We start from the raw sequence: 18,745 nt of genomic DNA, 5'->3' as shown, positions 1-18,745 counted from the left end.
CTGTGCTTCTCTCGGCCTCCGTTATCTTTTATAGGGAACAGTACCTCCCTGAAGTGACAAACCATCCCAGTTTTGTCTATGACAGGACTTTCAGTGCTGAAATCAAGAAAGTCCTAAGCAAACAGGGATGAGCTGATGACCCTATTGCCTACCTCACAGGTTTGTAACGAGGATGAAAGGAGTTATAAATGTGAAGTGCTTAGAACAACCCCTGCAGTTAATATTACGTCTCGCTGTTATTTCTCCAGAAACATTCCTTTGGTCCAAAAATTGAATAGTGGGTTTAAGGGCACAAGGACAAATCACAGCAGAGATAGAGAGGCCTCCTCAGAACCACTCATCCAAGCCCAGGCACAGCCACCTCCCCGGGGCCTGCTGCTGACACCGTTCTGAATCATCCTCTGCTTTACAGGGTCATACACAGAGGGGAACCACTGCAACTGCTGTCGTTGTCTACTGCTGTGACTGTCCTTCTGGTCACTTTGAACCTGATGCCCTAAGGGAAGAGAAAGGATGGAGAAAAAAAAGCAACTACCTGATTGTTTGATACTTCTTGTGAGGATTGACCAAGCCCTAGAGGGTGAGGGGAGGTAAGGCCAGGGTTGAGCTTCAACTCCCTGACTTCCCTATCCTACCTCTGAACAGGCTCCACTGGGGTCCATGAAGTATATTTCTGATGCTGTATATTGAACATGATTGAGGGAACTTGACATATTAATTCTGTTCCTCTCCCTGGGTCTGAAATAGCACTGCCTGTAGTCCAGTTCTGCATCTGCCTCTGCTAGGTAGGTGACCTTGGAACTGTTATTTAACTTCTCAGTTCTTTCATCTGTAACACAGGGAATAGTAGAAACAGGACCGACACCATAAGAGTGTTGTGTTATATGAGATAATTCATGTCAGGAAATTTTCTCAGAGCCTGGCATAGTATGGTAAACTAGGTAAAACTATGGTAAACTATAGTAAACTATATATAGGCACTGAGGGGAAATGAATATGTTGGTATGCATACACTTCCAAATACTAACATCTTCCTTTTAGATAACTTACATATAAAATTTATTCACTCATTTTTACCATCCCTTTGAAATTAGAATGTTAAAATTATGACAATATTTTTCTAGGCCTAATGTTGAAATGGAAATTCTGTGTGGTTTCTATGCTTTGTTAAGAGTTTGTTTGCTTATTGTCAATAACCAATAAGAATTTAAAATCTGAGCTTTCAAAAACTGGTTCCAGAAATTAGGTTTTAGTGTGTCATCAATTCTACCAGAAAGAATGCCAGAAATAAACATCAAACAATAAAGTTATATCTTGCATGTTTAATTGCTTACATGTTTACCAAAGTCACTCTTTTCATAACAATAAAATTCTTGATCCTCTCTCTTATCAGTGTTTCCAAAGCAGTTTTAATAGTGACAAGGCAATCAAACAATGTCCTAAGTTCCTTGTTCTATTTTCCCTACCTTAGTGCTCCTCTGGGTTTGATTCCCTCATACTCACTGGTATATTTCCATGCAGATGATCTTATGTTTGGAAGCACAACACAAAGCAAGGCTTTTGCCTTTAGACATGCTGTTGCTGCCAGAATCCCCTGTGAGCTCCCTTTTCCATGGTTTCCAAGCATAATAACAGGATCAACCAAGGGTCTTTATTAAAGCACTGGGGCCAAGATTGTACCACAAAGAACAGCCCTCTGGTCTCACTTTTTTATACAATCTGATTCCTCTATAACAAGCTTTCAGGTTATGTCAATGATATGACTCACAAAGGGAAATAATCTTCTGACCTCCCAATGCATTGTCTTCCCAGAGTTAACTGATGTGCAGTGTGAATCCAGTGTTTCAGCATACATAACCTAAAATGAAAAGCATTATATATAGTGACCCTTGCCAAACTGTACTGTCTGAGTAAGTGCAGTCCAAAATATACTTTAAAGGTAATTTGAACAATTATTTCCATTTCTGCTAGATCTCTGAATTTCCTCTATCCTTATAGAATTCTTGTTTTTTTTTTAAAATTTATTTATTATTATTATACTTTAAGTTGTAGGGTACATGTGCATAACGTGCAGGTTTGTTACATATGTATACTTGTGCCATGTTGGTGTGCTGCACCCATCAACTCGTCATTTACATCAGGTATAACTCCCAATGCAATCCCTCCCCCCTCCCCCCTCCCCATGATAGGCCCCGGTGTGTGATGTTCCCCTTCCCGAGTCCAAGTGACGTCATTGTTCAGTTCCCACCTATGAGTGAGAACATGCAGTGTTTGGTTTTCTGTTCTTGTGATAGTTTGCTAAGAATGATGGTTTCCAGCTGCATCCATGTCCCTACAAAGGACACAAACTCATCCTTTTTTATGGCTGCATAGTATTCCATGGTGTATATGTGCCACATTTTCTTAATCCAATCTGTCACTGATGGACATTTGGGTTGATTCCAAGTCTTTGCTATTGTGAATAGTGCTGCGATAAACATACGTGTGCATGTGTCTTTATAGCAGCATAATTTATAATCCTTTGGGTAAACGAAATGAAAGAGACGAAAACCGTATCCTTATAGAATTCAACTTGCAAATTGAAGGTCAAAGAATGTTCATCTCTGAATTTTATGGCATCTAAGTTTAAAAAACTGCACCCGTTCGTCAAATTTTAGACCAAAAATCTATGTGTACTACCCTATGTAAATTAAATCTTATTTTAAAAATGGGGTGAGGTGTTGATGGGGAGGAACGCCCAAAGATCAAGTAATTCAGAACCTCTTGGTGGTGGAGCCTGGATATGGGTATATTTTCAAAACTCTCCAGGTGACTCTAATACACAATCGGCCGGGACACCCTATGATAAAGGAAAACTGAGAGTTGTTTAGGTACAGGGTTTGGGCACTCCTGTAATATCTGGACGTATCTGTGTGTCCTAGCACTGAACTCCTACCCTCAACCTCAATTAGTATGCTACAGAAACTTCAGTAATGCCATTGTGTTTTAAGCTGGTTGCTACCCTTCTAACCCTTTCCATCAAGACCATCTAGAACTTTTATTAAGTATGATTTTGTGAAGGGTATTTATGAAGTGGCAATGACCCCAGACTCTCTCCGCCTTTCATGGCCAGAATAAACATTTGCCTTATTGTAAAAAGAAATGCATGAAAAAACTGAGCTTACTCAGGGTGTAAAATTATTATTTGAATTACAGCAAAACAAGTTTGACTCTTTTTCTTGCCATGCTTCTCTTTTCCTGTTGCCACGGGAGCACTTCCACATGACACATTTAGACCTAAGAAGGAACTGCCGGTTTTGCACAATAAGGAATGAACATGTTCACCGCAGACCACAGGACTGGCAGCTTCCTGGGCCAACCCAGAAATGTGACTTGCACCAGGAATGATGGAATAGTTTGTATCTCTTCCCTCTGTCATGCTTTTGTACTCTACTGGCATACCAGCAGAATTTTTTTTTTTTTTTTTTTTTTTTGAAAAACGACATTGTTGATCAGAATGTTCCAGTGGAACTGCTGGTTGCAGAAAAAAGTGCAACCTTCACAGTTCACCACTAAATGGTCTTACTCCTCGGGCCCAAAGCTACTAGTTCTAGCCTGATTTTCCACTATTTATCTGCACTATTTCTTGCTGTTCCTTAAGTGAGTTCTTCTTTCTCCCACCCTACTTCCTTCCCTGTGCCTTATTCCTGGAATACCTTCACTCCAAACCTCACTTCTCTTTCTAGTCTTGGTGTCCCTGACCACATCAGCATAGGCCTTCTCCTTTCCTGAAAGTTTAAGCCTGTGTTCTTGCTAGACTGAACATGAGCTTTGGACTCAGAGAGATTCACTTTAAAATCCTATGACCTTCAGGAAGTTCTTTCGTTTTTTATCTTTAAAAAAGGGGAATGATAATAATACTCCTGGGAGTGGGTTGCTGAAAGAATTATATGAGATCACATATGAATGCACTTAGATGATCAATACATATTTTCCTTCCCGTTACCACTCAAACAGCATTGCTTTCTACTGTGGGTTTTTGAGAGCACATCTTACTGTCTCTATAAAAGCCTAGGGTCCTTGAAAGCAAGGTTTTTTTTTTTTTTTTTTTTTTTTAATAACTTATTTGAATACTCTAACACTAAGAAGAGTGCTTGCTTGTAGAAAGTACTCCGCAAATATTTTTGATGGTTGAATAAATAAATAAATGAATTTTCTGGCTCTCTGTTGGATAAAAGATAATGGCATGGAGGGGGATATGATGGAGAGAGCCAGTTTACTTAAAATATGGTGCCTTGACAAAATGTTGTAATGATTAGCATTAATGATAATTATGGAAAACACATTAAATAATTTATCCAGTCATATACTAACCTATTTAGGCTTCTCGGGCAAAAAGAAATGTTGAATGTTACATACAACAGCAAAGAGGTACTTAGGATCACACAAAAATAAATTCATTGACATTTGATGCTCTTACTTATTCTTACAAAGTAAAGAATAAAATGGGCTCTTGTTTCCTTTTTTAAAAACTTCCCTTTAATAAACTGCCCACTACTGTATGGTCCAGATGGCTGTTTTGTATATCAATGTGAAATAATGCTTTACATTCCGTGAAAATAGAGAGGAAGAACACAGAGGGATGCCTTATGGACAACCCAGGCAGAGATTGTGAGTCCCTCTCTCACAATAGGGACACACTTTTTTTTTTTTTTTGGTTTTTAAGATTCTGTATATAGAAAGGTTATTGCTTCATTATGAGGTGAACTGTTTGACAAAGAGATGATGCCAGAGAGTTCATATTCCTTAGGAGGAGATATCTTTGTCCTCTCTCAAGAGAGAAAGAAAAAAGAACTAGATGTGATGCTTTAGAGTATTTACTGCCAATGCTGCTAAAAAAACACTCATAGTCTTATTAGATGACACAAGAACAGACTCAGTTTTGTATTGCAAGGTAGAAATGGGTCATTTATTGATGTTTAAGATCCATCAAGACTTGCAGGTAAATTGAGACTCTTGACAGATGACCTTGAAACAAAACGGTGCAATACGATATTTCTCTACCACCAGAAAAAAAAGACATTTTTGACAGCTGAGAAATAGTGGCCAGATCTTGAAGTCATTTTTATCCTTCTTAGAGGAATTTGAAATATAAAACTTAGGACAGAGGTCATATCTTTGCTAGGCTCTTCAAGAGCTTAAAGTAATATCAAGATTCCACAGATAAACAATGACTTCTAATCATTACGTTTTTAAGGAAAAATATGTGATAGAATTTACTGAGAAGTAAATTTATAGCATATTTTAACAAATGCCTCACCATTTTATATGTTTACTCAGTTGTGCCTACATTTCCGTGTCTAATACTGATGGAAAAATATAGGTTAATGTAAAAGTAGTTGATGTAAATGCATGATGATAGTACCAGTTATCTCCTCACCCAGTACTCTTTTGGGTAATAAGTATGACCAAAATTAAACAATGCTACTACAGTTTCTTAACACCTTCAGAAATTTTACAATCTGGAGTATTCTTTCAGATCTCATAAAGCTATTTCAAAAGGGAGAAAATAACTTTTGCATTAGTAGTGTGATATTAGAGCTAATGGATAATCAATTGCACATTTTTTTTTCTTCTAGTGAGTTAGATTTGCAGCAGGAAGGAAATTTGAAGGGAAACAAGAGAATAAAATTCTAGGACCTATCAGTCTCACCAAGATACAAAACATTTACCAAGAATCAACTGATGTAATGTTATTGTTACTCTCTTTACCAAATATAGATACTAATGCTAGAGACTTTTTCCTAGTTTCTTTCTAATCTAAGTCTGACTCTGAAACATACATGAAGAAAAATATATTACAATTTGTTATTTTACTCTCTTACTGGAAGAAGGCTTGTGCTGACACCCTATCTGAAATGGATACCTTTTGCAGCATAAACTGTGCTTCTGAACTTTTGTCTCATGATGTGCAAGCATAACAGACAGTCAAAAGACAGAGGATACAAAAACGGGGATTCAGAGTTTAATGTATCCCTTTTTCATATTTTTCTCCAGTCACACTTCTGTCATTTTGAACGACATTGCTTTCCTAATCAATGATAGTGTAGATGGAAGAATTTTCAAAAAATGTTATACCTAAAACGGATAAAAATGTATTAGTCCACTTTCTCCCTAATTATCCTAAATCAACACTGTTTTCTAGAAGTTTTCATTTCTTTATTTTTTTCCTTTTAATCTCCAAGGTACTCTAATTGCTTCCATATTATAAAGATTGTGAATATTGTCATGACAACTAAGGAAACTTTGCCACCAGAAGTTATTCAAAATACAATGAAATACTTACTGTGGGGTTTTCTAGTGTTGACTGAGATTATAAAAATGTGCTTTGTGCTTCCCACCTCAATCTAGATCAAGGTGTTTTGGACTAATTTGTCTGCTTCCATCAGGAAAAAGTGTTTGCTTTTAATCATTGTGTGGGTTTGGTTGAATATATTTTAGCTGTAGTAATGATACATTGAAGGAAAGAATGTTTAAGGCAATAAAACCTAATTACTTTTCATGGATAGAAAAGGTAGTGAACATTCAATGTGATAAACATGCAGTCTGTCTTCAGGGATATGGAGCTTCAGAAACATGTACCAAGATTTAAAAAAATGTGCAAGGCTAAACAATCAAATCTAGGTTTGCAAGCTTGGGTAATAAAATTGTAAAGCAAAGCAAGATGGAATAATTATAAAGATCAGGTGTGTGGCTACTTTTCTGGGAAAGGAATGGCTCTGGTTGAGACAGTTTGCATGAGACAGTTTGAGGCTTTTGAGGTGACCTAGGAGGTGGTTAAAAGGACATTTGTCTTATAATAAATTGTTAAGCCATGCATTCATCTAGCCTGCTCTATCTGCATTTATTTTACAATAAAGTGATTTTTAAAATGTTAAGGCTATGCAGCTTCAGATTCTGAGCATAACTCTGTAGGCTATTTATAATCTGGAGGAGGTTTCTTGGACTTTAAGCAATGCCTCTGCCTTTGTATGTCTCAATATTGTACTGACAGGGTTAGAGATCAAAGAGAAAAGATTAAGAACTGCCATAAAGACAAAGACAAAAGAATTTGAAAGTAAAATTTCAATTTAAAATTGTTTTAAAATTATTATTAAAATATTTGATGTAATAATGATACTTTTTCCTAATAGACACATGCTGAAGTCTTTATAAATGAAATGAAATAATATAGTATCTGAGCTTTGCTTCAATAATAATGTAGTCAGGGTATATACACAATGGAATACTGTCCAGCCTTAAAAAAGAAAGAAATCTTGTCATTTGCAACAACATGGATGAACCTGAAGGACATCATGTTAAAAGAAACAAGCCAGGCACAGAAAGGCAAGTGCTGCATGACCTTACCTACACGTGAAATTCTAAGAAGTTGAACTTACAAGTTGAGAATAGAATTATGGTTACCGGGGTTGGGGAGGGGCGCACTGGGGAGAAAGTCAAGAGATACAAAATTTTTTAAAAGAAAAGAAAGAATTGAGCTTATAGTTGAAACCACGTTGATAATTGGTGAAGTCGCATTATAGGTACATGAGAGTTCATTGCAGGATGCTCTCTACTTTGTATGTTTGAACACTTCCATAATAAAATAGTTTTAAAAGTAAAGTCTAAAGTATACAGTAGTAACATACGTATTTTAAAAGTTGCCTTAGGATACTATAGTCTACATGTGGGTTTGTGGCATTTCAATCAATTTTATATACTTGAATATGACTATTTGTAAAAAATCTAACTGAACGATCTTAGAGATTAGTCTTTCATCTGGGACTAGTTCAATTACAAATTAGTGGCTTAATATAATTACAATCAAATAATCCTAAACCTGAAATAAAATAAATCTAAGTGGATGAGCACATGGGCGTGTTTGCATTTCCTGGGATTCAGAGAATCTTTGCATTATTGTTAACCCACGATGAAGACAGAGACACAAGGAAAGACACAATTAAAATGGAGTAGAGAATCGGATTAATTTCTTAGGTAACTCACAGGAGAAAATACAAGAAGACAGTGATTATTTCTAAAGAAGCATTGTAATTTTTGCTTTTTGTCTTCTCAAGATATACCTGTACCATGGAAAATGAAGTAGTTTGTTTACTCTCACATATCATCGTTTATTTAACATAAAATGTTGAAGCTATATATAAATGTGCTATAATTCACAATCTTATGTTCTTCCTGTTAAAATTTTGTTCATTCTTGAGCTAACTCCTCAATGTAAAAAAAAAATCTGTAATCTATCTTCAATAGTGTGTGTGTGTGTGCATATACATATTTTTTCCTGAACGATTTGAGAGTAATATGCACACATCATGCTCTTTACCCCCTAAATATTTTAATGTATATCTCATAATAATAGACACTTTTATATACATAACTGCAATATGATGTTCAACTTCAGTAAATATAACAATGAATTTTACCCTAGTCTACCATCTAGATGTCTGTTTTATCCATTAACACAATAACTAACATCTTTACAGCATTTTTTCTTGCAATATGTGGGGTCGGGGTTCAGTCTAGGATCAAATATTGCATTTAATTATTAACCTTTCATTAAAATATTTTCACAGGCTTTGTCTTCTGTGATATTGATGTTTTGAAGTACACAAAAATATACAATATTCCTTATTTGGAGTTGTTTGACATTTCCTTGTGATTTAATTCAAATTATAAACTCCTGGCTAGAATATCACATAAGCAGTATTGCGTCTTTTTCTTTTTCTATTTTTTTTATTATACTTTATGTTCTAGGGTACATGTGCACAACGTGCAGGTTTGTTACATATGTATACATGTGCCATGTTGATGTGCTGCACGCATTAACTTGTCATTTACGTTAGGTATATCTCCTAATGCTATCCCTCCCTACTTCCCCCACCCCACAACAGGTCCTGGTGTGTGATGTTCCCCTTCCTGTGTCCAAGTGATCTCATTGTTCAATTCCCACCTATGAGTGAGCACATGCGGTGTTTGGTTTTCTGTTCTTGCGATAGTTTGCTGAGAATGATGGTTTCCAGCGTCATCCATGCCCCAGCAAAAGACATGAACTCATCCTTTTATATGGCTGCATAGTATTCCATGGTGTATATGTGCCACATTTTCTTAATCCAGTCTATCATTGATGGACATTTGGGTTGGTTCTAAGTCTTTGCTATTGTGAATAGTGCTGCAATAAACATACATGTGTATATGTCTTTATAGCAGCATGATTTATAATCCTTTGGGTATATACCCAGTCATGGGATGGCTGGGTCAAATGGTATTTCTAGTTCTAGATCCTTGAGGAATCGCCACACTGTCTTCCACAATGGTTTAACTAATTTACAGTCTTACCAACAGTGTAAAAGTGTTCCTATTTCTGCACATCCTCTCCAGCACCTGTTGTTTCCTGACTTTTTAATGATTGCCATTCTAACTGGTGTGAGATGGTATCTCATTGTGGTTTTGATTTGCATTTCTCTGATGGTTAGGGAAAAAGCAGTGCAGAAAAGCTCAAAATTCAAAAAATCAAAGCGCCTCTCCCCCCATCCAAAGGAACGCGGCTCCTTGCCAGCAATGGAACAAAGCTGGACGGAGAATAACTTTGATGAATTGAGAGAAGAAGGCTTCAGTTGATCAAACTTCTCAGAGCTAAAGGAGGAACTACGAACCCAACACAAAGAAACTAAAAACTTTGAAAAAAGGTTTGACGAATGGATAACTAGTGTCTTTTTCAATGTATCACATCTGGAAGCAAATGATGTCTATTTGTTCTTCATTAGTAATAATAATGTTGATGACACAGTGAAGGTGTTACACTGTTTGCTATATAATTATTTTTTTCCTTGTAACTAATGAGAAACCCAAGGATTGTTTGAAAACCATCCTGCTCCCCATCAAAATTTCCCCTATATTTGTCAATCATTGGTGACTTTTGCCTGAATCAATATTTGCAAACAAATAATTATTCAACTCCAGCCTTTCTTCCACATTTGACACTTGACACAGTAGTCTACTGTAAGCAAGAGGTCTCACTTTTTACTTGTGGATTTATCTATTAATATTCATTATTAGTATGAATGCATGAACTTCAGTCTTACAATTTCATTTATAATTAATTACTATACTCACTGATGTTGCCATTAAAATTTTTCCAGATTTGGCCAGTATCAGCTCCTTCAAGCTGGTTTCCATCTTTTTTTTTTTCTGGTACTTTATTTTTGTTATAACCAAACAGTGTAGGCTCATCTTGTACCTATCCCACTCCAATCTTGTAATCAGTCATTTCTCTGAGAAGCCCTACTTCCTTTCAGGGAGAAATATTAGATACCAAAATAGGCATGATAAGTGTGCTAACTACTACTGTGGTGGCTTTATTTCTAGGTGCTTTCAGTGGCCAGAGCTAGGAAATATTTGCATGTAGGTAGACATAGTCATGCACACCTCTATATACACATATGCATGTATATGGGTAGTTATACATGCCTATACACATATGCATATTTTAGAAGTCATAAATTCACACTGATGCTTTTCATTTTAATTCATTCCCATAGAATTCTTTATTGTCTTTTTCAGTTCTATATTTGTAAGTTCCTTCTTCCACAGTGAGAACCCTGGATCTCAACAACATCAGCACATTTATTCATTTGCTTAATTCTGTAATGCACCTAAAATGATCCCCAGATTGCTCTTCCCATATCACTACAAAATAAATAAATAAACCTACTAAACAGAATTCAGGATTCATTTTCAGTATTTATTCCATTACATCCCCCAACGAAGACTGACAATACATAGTCAAATACTGTATTTATAAATTACTTGAATTAGTTCTTTTGCCTGCTTCAGTTTAGCTATGGCATACATTTGAATTAAAATTGCCGTTTAATTTTTGTTTTAGTTTTCCCCTTCTCATCCTGGTTGATTTAATTTTATTTTTGATTAGCAAAACATTAACATGCTTCCAAAAGTTAAAACTATGTAAAGAGTATATCTGTATCCCTTCTGTATCACTTCCACCCTATTTACTGATCCCTTTGTAGGTAACCAACTTGATTGCCTTCATAGTCTTGATAATTATTAAACTGTGTGACCTCTCTGAGCTCTTCTTAAAATAGAGTTATGATAATTTGGAAAATGTGTGCAGTTTGGTTGGTACAGTGCTTGACATATACTAGGTTGCCAATAAGTGGTTATAAGAATCATCAGTGGTAAAAATATTTACCAGTAAACACACAAAATCTTTTATATAAGGAAGAGGTCTTTTTCTTATGCTAGTGTGGAACTTGGGCAGAAAAGGACATGAGAGAAGATTCAAATGGGACCAGCTGAAGGCTTCCTTTGGTGAAGGACTTGGGGGTTATGGTTAGAACCATACTACCCGATATTTGTAGGTCTAATTATCTATTTATGATCCTGCATATTCATTCCCCAGTGTGGATTCAGGCATTCTTATTTTCTTCTTTCCATTGTTATAACAAAGTTAGGCATTTATAAGAATCCCCTGTGGTTTTCAACATGAATGCTGAAAGGAGTGAAATGGTTGACACATCTGATGATAACAGGCACAGTTTGGCCCAGTGTGGGTAAAGCAATGGAAGAGCTTCTCTCACCCTGAAGCCTGTCTATCCTTTTGTACATGTCATGTGTTAAATGACCATTTGACATGCCACAAAAAATGCATATGTTCATTTGAAGTGTTTCTTTACCTTGTAAGAGTATGGTGGTAGCAGCTATTCCAATGAGAAGAATGTCTACATTTAGATGTCGATATTTTAGGTGGGTCATGAAATTAAATTTCTCTTCAGGAGTGAGCATATGTTGATAGTGCATAGCAGAGCTGTGTGTGCGTGAGTGTGGTTAGGAAGAAGGAAAAGAGGCCTTCTGTCTTTTAGATGCATATTCATAGGGAAACTCATAAAGTTCTTTGAGAAAAGTTCCATTTATATATTTGATTCTTGATAATTAAAGCAAATCGACTGAAAGGGAACCATTCGCTTCATAGTTTTGTTTGTAGTTTAATGCTGCTACCACATGGCAACTTAAGTGTTTAATGTATTGTTTAGCATTTATGTTCTGGTTGTTTTATTTTAGAGTCACACGACATTTCTTCTTACTAAAAATTATCTCATTGTTTGGACTAAATAACGATTTCACTTTCTTAAGACTTCATTTTTTTCTTTGATATATTTGATATTTGCCATTCACGGCACTTACAGATTTTGTATTAATTTTTTTTCAGTTTTAAAATAGTTTTTATTATGGTGATTCATGCTCATGGTTAAAAAACTCAAAGACATGAAAGTATATACACTGAAAAGCACAAATACACCCCTTACCACAGTCTTACTCCTAGCACTGTTCATAATTTCTTGTGTATCCTTCCAGATATAATTATATATATATTTTCCTTTTATTAGTTTAATTTAATTTTTTTTAAGAGACAGAGTTTCACACTGTTGCCCCAGCTAGAGTATAGTGGCATGATCATAGCTCACTGTAACCTCGAACTTCTGTGCTCAGGGAATCCTCCTGCCTCAGCCTTCCAAGTAGCTAGGACTGCAAGTGCATGCCAGCACATTCAGCTAATTAATTTTTTTTTTTCAGAGCTGAGATTTTGGTTTGTTACCCAGGCTGATCTCGAACTCCTGGCCTCAAGTGATCCTCCCACTTTGACCTCTCAAAGTGCCCGGATTATAGGCACGAGCCACCATGCTTGGCCTGTATTTTTCTTTTAAAAAAGAGTATCAAACTATGCATATGATACAATAATATAACTAGAATTTTAAAATTTAATACCTATCTTGAATCTTTCCATATCTGTGATATATATATACATATACTAATTATTCATGTGATTCCCATAACATTTTAAAATACATTTGTGTGTGTCTGTGTTATTTTAACAGCTGATTTGTATTCCATAGCATTGGAATTATAATTTTTAGTGTTCAATTTATGAAGATTTAGGATAGTTTAATGGGCCTTTTTTACAAGATTACTTTTAATATAAATGACTGACATTAATTAAATTGTCCCACCAATTAGTAAATAATGGACATCAACTGACCAAAAAAAAAATTGCCAGTACTCAACCTATGGCACCCTCTGTTGCAACAATAATTCATATGCTGCTTCTCTAGCAGTGTCAGGTAATCATCTAACGAAGGCAAGTAAAATACATCTACTCTCTCATTTCCGGGTGAGAGTTTGCTAAGATTTAAGAAGGTCAATTATTTTGATGATCAATTGTACCATTTCTTTTTGATGAGAATGAATGCTTTTCAGAAAGACATGGATCAGTAAGATCTCAGTGTAGCCTGTATACATCGTAACTGTTCATGTGATTCCCATAAGAAATGCAATAGCAGCGAGACAATTTAAAGTAAAAAAGAGGATATGAAAGCTGTCTTACAGAATGTACAAAAAGCTTCCTACTTATTTATTTTTAGGGAGTTTTTGTTGTTATTTTGTTTAGGCATTTAACAATTTTTTAGAAATCGTAATTGTATTCTTCCCATTCTGTTAATGGATAGATTTGCCTTTTTTGGTTGACACTTCCTATTTTGTGATACCTATCAACATTAAGGTAATAGTAAATACAAATGATTTTAACTCTAAGTTTTTGAGCTTGTTTTCCTTTTCTTCCATTTCCTTAAGGCCTCAATTTCATAAATAGTCCCTTTTTCATATTTTTATTGTCTCTTTATTTCTGTTTATTTCTAAGACATCACTATTGCCGATATCCCATGATGCATTGGATATCAAAATATGTTACCTGAACCACTTTTATTCTTCTTCTTTTAATAGTATTATTATTACCTTTACCTTTTCTGTAATATAAATAATTCCTAATGCCTCTTACAGTGGGCCCCACTAGTATACATAAATTGGTCAGCCCTTCTTTAGTCACTTATCTATTTTACTACCAGCCCTGAAATAGAGATTACCTTCTGTTTCTTAACTATTCCTCTAATTCTGTAGCAGTATGTGAAAATCCTTATACTGTGGAGAAAAAAAAAAAAAAAAAGACATGCTAGCAAAACAAAAAACAATATTTTATTTAGATTGACTGTAAATTTTTCAAGGTGTTCATTCTCACCAGCTAGAGTCCAGTGGTTTTTCCTTAGGATAGGGCCTGATACTTAGTAGGCAGTCAACACTTGCTCGTCAGGGGACTATTTGCTTTTTGGATGAATCCAAACTGCTTTAAGAGCAACTGCAAAATTCTGGTTGAATATGGACAATGTCAATAAAGAATATAGAAAAATAATGATTGATTTGTCAGGTGGGGGAGTAGTAAGTACTTTACTGCCATTTTTGTCTTTTGGTATTTTTACAGTGCTGATTGAAAAATAAAAAGTTCTGTTAGAGCTTGTATGTTACAGGTCCATGCCTACGGATGACTGAAGTTAGCATGCTCCCTCCCTTTACTATTGGCTGATCACATTGTAGCCTTCCTCTGACTTACAACATTTTTTTGATACAGTAAAATTGTAACTTAAATGAATATCCAGATTAAGATTAAGAACAATGATGAAAATAAAAGCCAATATTGCATATTCACTCATGGGCCAAGTACAATATTTAACACTTTGCTTGTATTATTTCATGTAATCCTCCCCAACGTTGTTAGGACGTAGGATTATTATTGTCTCTATTTAGAGATGAGGGATGAGGGAGGACAGACTCTGAGAGGCTAAATAACTTATTTAGAAAAACACAACTTCTTGAGTCTGTCTCCACAGTTCCTGAAAGTAACTGTGACAGAGCCTGAGATAGTGGATTAGAACTGAGGGCAGGCAGGCACATCTACTTTGCTCCAACAGGGATTAATGGTTTGACTGACCACTATTTTTTTTTTTTTTTTTAGAGATGGTGGCTGTAGCCTCTGCTTTGTTTACCCAAGACTCAGACAAGTCAGAATATAACTGAAGAACAAATAGGTGGACCCATCAGAAAAATTATTTCCATAAAAGACCAAGGTACTAGCTGGGGAGATGAAAAATAAGGAAAACAAAAATCACATTTCATTCGCAGGAATGAGAGAGGGAAGACTACAAATTTGATCTAAGGCTAATCACTCAGGATCACAGGAAAGGTCTGTTCAGATTCACAACAGGCCCTGAATCCAAGGTCAAGGTGCTTTGAGCAAGAAATGATGGGGCTCACTCATGCCATTTCTCCAACACTTTGGGAACACTGCTTTTAAGACACATAACAACAGACTCCAGATGGACGAAAGAATAGAATGTAGGGAGAAGAATCCTTTACACTGCAGCCTCAAGAGTCTTGGTCACAGAAAGCTAAAGCAGGTGAGGAAAAAAAAAAAGATTGGTTGAAGTCACAGGGTATCTGGGATGGATCTGCTCATGGGTTTATGTGAGATAGCCCTAGTGTTCACTATTCAGAGCTACCTTGTTTCCTTCCTGGGCTTCTGATTGCTTCCCTGAGTTATGCCGCACGGGATAGGGGTCCTGCCAGAATTCACTATAGCCGAAGGACAGCAACATTTTATTGTTTTTGTTATTAAATATTGTTGTTCTAAGAAATGGTGAACTCTTCAAGGGCAAAGACCATATTATTTTTCATATGTCTGGTAGGGCTTACCACAATGTTGGGTATAGAGCAAGAAGTTGCTAATTCTTCTTTAACCTGATTTGACATTGATTTGGTTCTTACTGTTAGCCATTCAAAACTACAAGGTTGCAGAAAGGTATAAATGAAAAAAGAATCTCTCCTTCCTGGCTATCACCAAGGACAACATTGCTTGGAAAGGATTGAAACATTTTATATCTCTACCAGCCATTTCCCTGGGAAGCAAAGCCAAGCCTGTAACGCTGATTAACAATGTTAATGTTCTCCTGTAGGCGGACAGGCAACTCAGAGGCTTGCTTTTCACCTTCCCCCTATTCCTTAGATAGAATGACTTAACTCCTCTAATTTTTAGAGAAAGAATGAGACAGAGAGACACACACACAGAAAGAGACTTATTTACAGTTATGCAGTCTCTTCTTGGTATAATACATATCCTACAGGAATTTAGAAAGCAGTGAACTTTAAACTGCAACAACACAAATACCTCGTCTACCATATCAGAATAAATTAGGAACCAAGAACTGAGAAGGGAAGTGATGCTTTAGGCCATTCAAGGGCCTTCTTGCCAAAGCCAATGAGGTTTCAGTATCAGAAATAGCTGCAGCCCGTAGATCTCAGTGACTGTGGAAAGAGATAAAGTACCACAACACACCTGGCAGATTATAGTTTTTCAGCTCAGTTGTTTACTTACATTTGACCGTACACTTAATTGACTCAGACACTCTGTTACTCTCACAAATTTTACTGCCAGACCAGGATTTCCCTGATGATGACTGGATATTTGTAAGTTTGTTCATCCTTTGACAGAATTTAAATGGTGGGATGACTTGTGGTTACAACTAAATTTGATAAAGCGTGTTTATCCATGGCAGCAAGGAGTGAGCACTGGTCTAGAGGTCAATACATTTCAGCCTAATTCCGTTCTGACCTTTGGCAAGAACCTCACCTTTCTGGGCCCTGCTTCCTTACATGTAAATTAGCAGGTTACACTAGCTTGTTTAGAGGATCTTTGCCAACTCTAATATGCTGTGCTATTGTTTATGAGATGTGGTGTAACAGAGAGATGTCCAAACGAAATCAAGAAGACATGACTTGAAGTCCCTGCATTTGCCATTTGCCAACTCATTAATTCTCCCTGAGCCTTGATTCTTTCATCCGTAAGGTTCATTCCAGTTCTAAATTCTACAATTTTATGACATTGCTTATTGAGTCTGGAAATATCACAAACATAAGGTCTCAGAAATTACCTTTAAGATTTTCATACTGCACAGATTGTACCACATTAACAACACAATTTGATCGTCAACCACCAGCATTTTTGTACAAGCAAATGGTTTATCTGTGCAACTGTGCAGGGGTGAGAAGATGCGTATTTTGCAAATACCATTCAGTAGTGGTGGTTTTACTTTCCCCATCATAACTGAGTTTTAAACCACCATTGATATTTAGCATCAATTACCACCATGTGCTTTTGTTTTCATGAGGTTAAACACTGTGTCAAGTTGATAAATTCTACATTTTTAACACTCTGGATTGCCTATTCTCTAGGATGGTGCTATTGGCAAATAACCAAACAAACACAGATTGGTGCCTTCATACAATTGGCCCTAAGAAAATTGCATGCCTGTTGATGTGCTTATGGAGTCTGCATCCTGCAGTAGGTTCCACTTCAGGGTTTAACCAATTCAGATCCTTCCTCCCCCAGAAAATAAAGTGTCTCTTTTTTCTTGTATCAGCTTGATTATGGCTAGGCTGATGTCTGAGATGTGAGTGTGCACTGAGCAAAGAATGGCTGCTTTTAAAGGAATATTGGTAAAATGCAGAGGGAGCTTACAATGTTTTAGGGTGTGACTTTGTGCTCATTATTTTCCATTCTATCTTACTGGCTTTCCTCTGAAAGCAAGAAAGAGAAACGTTGGCTGCCAAAGATGGTTTTAATCCTTGTCTGGCAGCTGCCAAAGTCAAAGAAGGAGGCAGAGATGGACAGTAACATTTATTGAGCATCTCTTGTATTGCCAGACAGTTTAACTCATTCAGTGCTCATGTAACATCAGACATGACGGAATTCAGGGACCCAGACAATGCACTCACTACTCTGATTTTCTCCACCTCTCAGTTCTGCCTTTCCCTACTGATTTCTTCTCAACAGGCTTTCTCCATAGGGTGGCAAGGCTAGCACCAGCAAATCTACTCTCACATTCACCTAGGTTAGTAAGCCCAGAGATGGAGAACCATATCATGCCTATATTAGCAATCCCGAGGAAGGTTCATATTGGCCTTGCTGCATCACATGTTGACGATGGAATCAACCACTCTGCCAGGTCAGGCAAGCCTGTTCAGGAGTCAGGGTATGAGGCACAGTCGGGGGCAGCCCCTTTGTGGAGTGGGGGAGGAGATTCTTCAAGGAACCAAAGGAAGAGGGTGGCAACCCTTCCTAGACAAAAACTCTCACCATACTCCATGGCAATGGACTAGTTAAGAATACTGTTGGTTTGAGTTGTCAGTTTGAATGTCTTCTCTGGTAGAACTGAATCAAGAACCCAAAAAGTAAAGTTAAGTGTAGTTTACCAAGTCTTGGTGGACATATGCATATTAGCTTACATTTGTCAGACAAGCTACATAAATCTGTCTTTTTTTCGTCTTTCGATGACACTTGCTGTGCAGTAGTGGCAGTTAGGTTTCTCTTGGATATGTATGCAGTCATCTAGATTTAAAGGCATATGGTCTGTCTTGGATCGCTTACAGATTGCAAGATGGCTCTGAAGCCAAACTTGCTGCTTATTTCATGCCCTGCACATTTAATTACTGCTTGATGCGAATGAAGTGTTTTATCTGAAGATATGCGCCACTGAAATTTTAGCTGGGTAGAATCACAAAACAGTTTTCAGCAGATTGAGGCAATCTTAGAGGGAACTTTGTAAAGAAAGTTTGCTTGAAGTAGCTCACTGTAGGTCACAAATGTTTTGAGTCAGTTTGATCATTGCTAGATAAGACAGCGAGTACAAGTGTTCCTAGTCTCCTAATTTCCTGGAAAACTCTAGGGATAAGACAAAATTCTTCTGTTGGGGTTAAACAAATGGTAAATTGTTGGTCATTATTCAGGCGGCTTTTGAAAGAAAGGTAGGGCATT

This window comes from Chlorocebus sabaeus, chromosome 23, assembly GCF_047675955.1.
Source record: "Chlorocebus sabaeus isolate Y175 chromosome 23, mChlSab1.0.hap1, whole genome shotgun sequence".
Taxonomy (NCBI): Eukaryota; Metazoa; Chordata; class Mammalia; order Primates; family Cercopithecidae; genus Chlorocebus; species Chlorocebus sabaeus.
The sequence above is the reverse complement of the archived record's forward strand: the minus strand, read 5'-3'. Positions refer to the sequence as shown.